General features: G+C 48.3%; 1 protein-coding gene across 4 annotated transcripts in view; it reads left to right on the top strand.

Annotated features, from left to right (window-relative positions):
* Nucleotides 1–6,218: 6,218 nt before the first annotated feature.
* Nucleotides 6,219–6,583, top strand: part of LOC105740845 (T-cell-specific guanine nucleotide triphosphate-binding protein 1-like) — a 15,146-nt gene continuing 14,781 nt past the window's right edge. For 3 of the 4 annotated variants that reach the window (XR_002820732.1, XM_012514297.2, XM_023713222.1), the window contains exon 1: nt 6,219–6,301. The gene's annotated coding sequence lies outside the window, so the exon portion shown is untranslated. Of the gene's footprint in view, nt 6,336–6,583 lie in introns of all 4 variants that reach the window. The other variant, XM_023713221.1, reaches the window with a different exon arrangement.

Here is a 6,583-nt window from a genome sequence, read left to right as displayed (position 1 = left end):
TGGAACAGGTATTTTCCATCAAATATTGATATGTTGAACTTTAAGTCCTTACAGAATATGAAGGAAAAATAATTATATAAAAGTAGAAATAAGCATTTACATATTTTTACAAAGAAATTTAGAAACCTAACCATATACGGAATTGTTAAGTCCTTATATTAGGAAGACAATACGATATTTACAGATGTGGGTCTGGTTTATTTTGCTAATAAGTATATCTACAAGTGACATCCACTTAAATGTGCAACATTTTTAAATCTTAAGAAATGTGTGCTTTTGTGTTCAGATAAAACTTACCTAGTTCTACACTTTCCCATCATACCCCATATGAGTATTAAATCTAGGGATACATATTAAACTAGTAATGTCTAATTGACATTGTGTATGAGTGAAAGAAATATAAGCATTTACAAGCTGATAGTCTCTGTTGTCATTTTGTTAAAATTTTATTATGCAAATCTGGAGGCATAAAGGATATATATATATATATATATATATGTAATAAGTCATATGCTATTCATAAACTATTTCTTGTGAAGTTAACTTTTTTCTGAGCTGAAAACCTTGATAGGATCTTGCTTTATTGTCATTTGGCAATTTGTGTTGCTGTCTTTTTTTGTTGTTGTTGTTACCGGGGATTGAACTCAAGACCCTGCACATTCCAGGCAGGTGCTTATTCTGCTGAGCTATCTCCCTGGCCCTTGTGTTGCTGTCTTATATTACTCCTTTCACAAAATTTGGTAGCTTGAAGATTTTTATTAAGTATAGTATTTTCCCAGAGCAAGGATTCTATCACCAGTTCTTTCCTAATTAAGCTTGGTTGGGAAAACAGGCATAAAACTGTGATGCTTAATCAATTTTAATTTGAGAATTTATTTTACCTTTTTGCAGAGTTGGAGATTAAGCCCAGGAGCTCATGCATGTTAAACAAGTGCTTCTCTACTGAACTATATCCCCAGCCTTTAATTTGAGAATTTGTAAGAAAAATGAACTTATTACATTTATATATCTTATTTTCTGAAACTTAAAATGTATGAATTTGATAATTTTTAAAAAATAGGTGTAGGTTTTTATTTTGGTTTAACGATCTATTTAATCTAGTCCATTAAACAGGACAAATGAGAACCAATCCCCCTCCCCTGCAAAAAGGTCTTATTTTCAAATCAGGATTATTGAGGGCCGGGGAGATGGCTCAGTAGGATAAGCGCTTGACTGGCAAACACAAGGATCTGAGTTCAATCCCCGGTTCTGCAGGAAAAAATAAAAGAAAAGAAAAAACATTAATAAAATCAATAAACCGAACTCTGGTGATCACGAATGAAAGCAAGCAAACACAGATAACTCATGTCAGGAATTACAAGGGAAGCATCACTACAGAGCCTTAATCAAATCAGGATTATCTGTAACATGTTCCCCCTGGCTTGAAACACCGGTGACATGTGCTGCGACTGTCTCACTGAATGGCACCGCTGCCAGAAGAGACAGTCATGTGTGTATGGCCCCATCATGAACATGTTAAGGATTCATTGCTTTTATATTACTAGCATACGTTCTTTTCTCCAAGGACTGATTTATTTTCCCCTTTTCCCTGAATTGTATACATTTCTGATACAATGAAATGTCAAGAAACTTAAGTAATAATCTTCAGCGTGGGAGTGAGACTAGTTTGGCATGCTATTGGACATTAGTAACCAATGTGTTTTCCAAGTAACTTATTTGAATGGAGCGAATGTACAAAGACGCTTTGGAAACTACATTTGAAGAAATGAACAATAAAATAGCTGACTTGCACCACTTAAAAAAAAAAATGTAAGTCTGCAAAAGCCTTTAGAGCACCACTGTGTTCTCTCTCAGAATCCCACCCTCCTGATGCCCGGTTTCACACACGCTTCTTTGGTGTTAGTTTCTTGTACTTGGCTGGGCGCTGGCCACAAGCTCTCGGACACACATCTTAGGGACTGAACTCAGGACCTCGCTCTCTCCAGCCGAGTGCTTATTCCGCTGAGCTATCGCCCTGGCCCCAACAGACACGCACCTTTTTGAACCGATCTCTGCGGGCAGGATTCACAGGTAAGCCACACGTGCCAGCACACGCCTGTGATCCCAGCACTTGGGAGCTGAGGCAGGAGCGTTTTCGTGAAATCAAGGTCAGCCTGGGGTGAAGAGTGAGTTCACAGACAGTGTGGACTACACAGAGAGGTGCTGCCTCCGAAATAAATTCACACAGCGAGTGGTTAGGGACGGGAGTGCAGCCCGAGCTCAGCCTGCCGGGCTGCGGCCAGCAGGAGCAGGCTCCCGAGGACACAGGTGGAGAGCAGGAGGGCCTCACTCCCAAGAGGCGGAGCCATCAGGAACACGCTGGCCTGGGTTCAAACCCGTGGGGAAGAGGGGCTTGTGGCTGGGAAAGGCTGGCAGCTGCCTGTAACTGTGAGAACTCTCAATGTCAGGACCGCACATGAGGCAGAGAAACATTTCTTCAAAGCCCTTCTTATTGATAGTGACCTTCTCTTTGATGTTTTTACAGCGAGGCCTGAACTTGGGGCCTGCTGAGCTCCATCTCCAGCCCTTGCTTTATTATCTGGGGACAGGGTTACAATGAGTCATGCAACTGCCTCAGTCTGGCTCCTGTGGGGGATCCCGCTGCTTCAGCCTCCCAGGTCTGGATTAGACCGAGGGCCACCGCAGCCAACTGAGACTTACTCTTTTTTTGTTGTTGTTGGAACCGGGGATTGAACTCAGGCCCTTGAGCTTGCCAGGGAAGCACTTATTCCACTGAGCCATCTCCCCAGCCCCACTTACTCTTTCTTTTTTAACCAAAAGTCTGCTCGATTTTGACTGCATGGCTCATGAGTGAATCGACTGCCTCAGTGTCTTTGTGGAAGTCAGTGTACAAATTCTAGCTATAAAGAACTGGGGTGTGTGGCTCGCTTCAAGACAACTGAGCCCTGGTTCATGATTCTTTGGTAATCTGTGATAACTTACCTCACAGGTGCTCTGTGGGAGGAGGAGGAGAGGACAGAGGTCACCTTTGCCCCTAGGACATCAGGAGACCACAGCCAGCCTGCAACCAGCTAAGCCTGTGTTTTACTGTCACGCAAACCGTGATACCTCTTCTGATACTGACGCGGCCACAGTGTCCGGCGTCCAGGAGCTGCTGAACGTATGCATTTGGTCCAGTTTTCTCAGTGTCAGTGACATACACTCTACCTGTTAGAAAAAGTGCAAAAAGATCGACACTGACAGGTAGCAAAGGCAGCAGTATGTAAAAGGAGAAAGGCTGCAAGGCCCACATGTTCTTCAGGAGGGGTCTCCACAAGCCAGAGTTCTTTACTCAGGAGCTAAGAGGTGAGAAATCTCCAGAGCATTTTAACGCAAAACCCAAGACACAGAAACATGCGTGCAGTGTGCTACTGCTGATTCAAGAAAGACCAAGGTATAAATATATTTTTGCACACTGATTATCTTTAGAGAGAACAGGAACTCTGGCTAGTGGGACAGGGATGAAAGTGAGATTCCAAGAAGGACGGATATTGGGTCTTCTAACCATGTAAATGTTTCCCTAAAAAGAGTGGCCCAAATACAGGTTTACACCTACATTTATAGAAGCAGGAAACAAAATCAAATGAATTAATCTCAGCTTAATGTTGGCAAAATTAAGTAGAAGTTATTTTCAAATTCAAAGAGGTATTATTGTGAAGGACCCGGTGGCGAACGCACCCAGGCGTCCTGCAGGTGCTGAGAGCCCCTTCCTGATCCTCACTTCCAGGTTTTGGTGCTACAATGGGGAGTAGGTTCTGAGCATGCTCTGACCGCACTGGGAACCTAGGAACACTTGGGGGAGACTAGACACCCTCTCACCCAGGAGACTCGGCTCCGCTGCCTGCTGTGCTGAGGTCCAGGCTCTGCCCTGGAGGCCACGGAGGGCCTGGTGCACGAGGGCAGCCGCTCCCCAGGGCCTGAGCACCACTCTGCTGGCTCGTGTTACTTTCCAGTGTCCGTGGACACTGTTCCAGTGACAATCATAACCAGCTCTCATCCGAGCTCACAGGTGAAACCATTCCTTCCAACCCTTACGCTTGGTTTCTGCGAAGTAATACATGGCAGAAAATCAACCAACTGCGTAAGAGAAGACCGACAGGCCATTCCAAGAGGGGACGAAGACAAGAGTGAACAGGCCCAGGAGGCCTGTGCTGTGGGGTGACCTCCCCAGTACCCACGGGGTCCAGCCTCAGGCCAGTGACAGAGAAGCCCTGCCCATCCCTGATCAGGAAGGGGCAGGGAGAGGCACAGGGACACTGCTGGCACAAGAGACTGCGGAGCTGTGGACATCATACTTAGTGCCAGCACAGCTGCCTAGCAGTCCTTGGCTTTGGGTCTCTTGGGTCAGGAGTCGTGGGTCAGGGCTGCACAGCACCTTTGCAGTGGAGCATAGGTAACTGGGACAACGAGCTCAGGCCCAGGGCCACTGTGTCCATTACGCACACTCTGCTCTGCAGGATGGCAGGGCAAGGGACACACTGGGTTCAGGGGCACCTGGTGCAGCATGGATCACACCGGGCACCCTGCTCACGGGCACAGGGACATTTTTCTGACACTGTCTGTGCCCACAGCAGGGCCAGGCATCCAGGTTGCTCCATGTCATTCTTTGTGGAGCAGTCTCTGAGGCTCCACGCCCTCTGATGCTCCTGGTTTTCCCCTCAGGTCCTCTGGGACCACAGAGCTCCTCTTCCCCCTTGCACCGTCAGTGTCCCGCTGTCAATCCCAGGTCCCTTGCAGGCTGCGTTGTGCTGCTGGATTCCACTGCGGCACAGTGTCTAGGAACCCCCAAGGACACTCAGGGCTCCAATTCTCCCCGAGCCCTGCGCTCCGCCTGCTGCCTGTTCTCCTTGCTGTTTCCTCTTTCCAGTTTCTGCCTTACTTTTTGATAGGTTTTCAGTAGCTCACTGAAGAGACAGGAAAGATAAAAACAGCCTTTATCAACTCCACAGACACGAGAGCATCAAGGGCAGATAGGAAAATCCTCTGGCCTAGATGCAGAAAGCGGAGACCTTCGTGGGCTTTCGCTGGGGTGTAGTTTGCAGGGCAGTTTCCCTTGCACGTGAGGAGCTGACTGGGGCCTCTCCTGTCTGTGGGGAAAGGTGAGAGGAGATTGTATCCAGGGCTGGAGTGCGGAAGAGGGAGGAAGCGGCCATGGGGAAGACAAGCTGTTGTTTTCAGGGCTTCAGCCATGCCAGACGACCACCATAATGGTTTAGCAGTTTATACCAGGGCCAGAGCCTGTCACTTTTTCATTGAATAAGTCCTTTTGTGACTATTCTTTTCTCCTGCTGATTGCTAGCTCTCTCAGAATTCCCATGACTCCAGGGTTCACAACATGTTGTTTCACAGAAGGTGACACGCTTGGCCTGCAAACACTAGGAGGATCTGCGCTGTGGGACGCTACACAGATTCAGGGCGGGCAGCAGCTCCAGGAAAACCATGCACTGCATGCAGGGTGGTGGCTTGGGGAAGCTGATTCCTGGAGAGAAGGAACAGAGACTGGCGTGGATCCCAGGTCAGAGATGTCACCGACCTTGTCACGGTGAGCTCAGAAACTATTGCTGTTCACCAAGGAGACCAGCTCCGTGCTCCCCCAGCCCTGCCCTGTGGGGGCCTCTGCAGTCACAGAGGAGGTGAGGACAGCAGCCTCCTGCTTCCATTAGGTTACTCAGTGACTGGTTGCACAGAGCCCTGCGAATATTGCTCTGTTCTAGAGCCCCAAGGATGGCCAGGGGTCCACCCTGAGTTAAGGAATCCATTCCTACTCCTGGAAATTCCAAGGCCTTCTGAAGCTCTCTGCCAGGAGTGGGGACCTGGCCCACACCTGCTGTTGGTTCCGCCTCCTGCCACAGTCTGGTCTGAGAGCTCACAGGGAGGCCAGGCCCAGCTGGACCTCCATAAGTCCTGAGTGAACCAGCGGGGTATGAAGCTGGAGTTCAGTCAGAGAGACCTCTCCTCATGCCCTGGACGCACCCTGCGGGGTCCCTGTGCCCTCCTGACACCATAAGAAGACCTGACCATGGGCCTTTCACTTTCACTGCCTAGCAGAGGCTTGGTTTCTGGGAAGAGGATAGTTTCACTTTCCTGTCCCTGGTCTTTCCATGGCGTGCACTTCCGGATCCTCCCCCTAGCTCTTTGTTCCCCACATTCCTGCATGAGGGCAAAAACCAGAAAGGATTCAGAAGGTGTTTCCTGAGCCGGGGCGCCACCACAGCCAGCACATTCAGCTCTTCTCCACAGGGACATTTTCTCCTAGGAGCTGGTGAGTGAGAAAGTATTTTGGAATTAATGGAGAGGTAAGTACAGACAGATCAGTCAGTCAGAGGATGGAAGAAACTAGATTCTGGATTAGGCGGATGAAGGAATTACCAGCTGAGGAAGGGTGGTGCATGGACAGCTGTAAGACACTGAGACAAGGTGGGCATTGGGACACTTTCCAGGGAACTGCTGAGGGACCCTGTGAAAGACAGGACACTCAGTGAACAGAGTGCCTCATTAGAACTGCTGACAATACACATGCTGGGCTGGAGAGATGGCTCAGTGG

The sequence above is a fragment of the Octodon degus genome, unplaced genomic scaffold, assembly GCF_000260255.1.
Source record: "Octodon degus isolate 3935 unplaced genomic scaffold, OctDeg1.0 scaffold00029, whole genome shotgun sequence".
NCBI lineage: Eukaryota > Metazoa > Chordata > Mammalia > Rodentia > Octodontidae > Octodon > Octodon degus.
The sequence above is the reverse complement of the archived record's forward strand: the minus strand, read 5'-3'. Positions and strand labels throughout refer to the sequence as shown.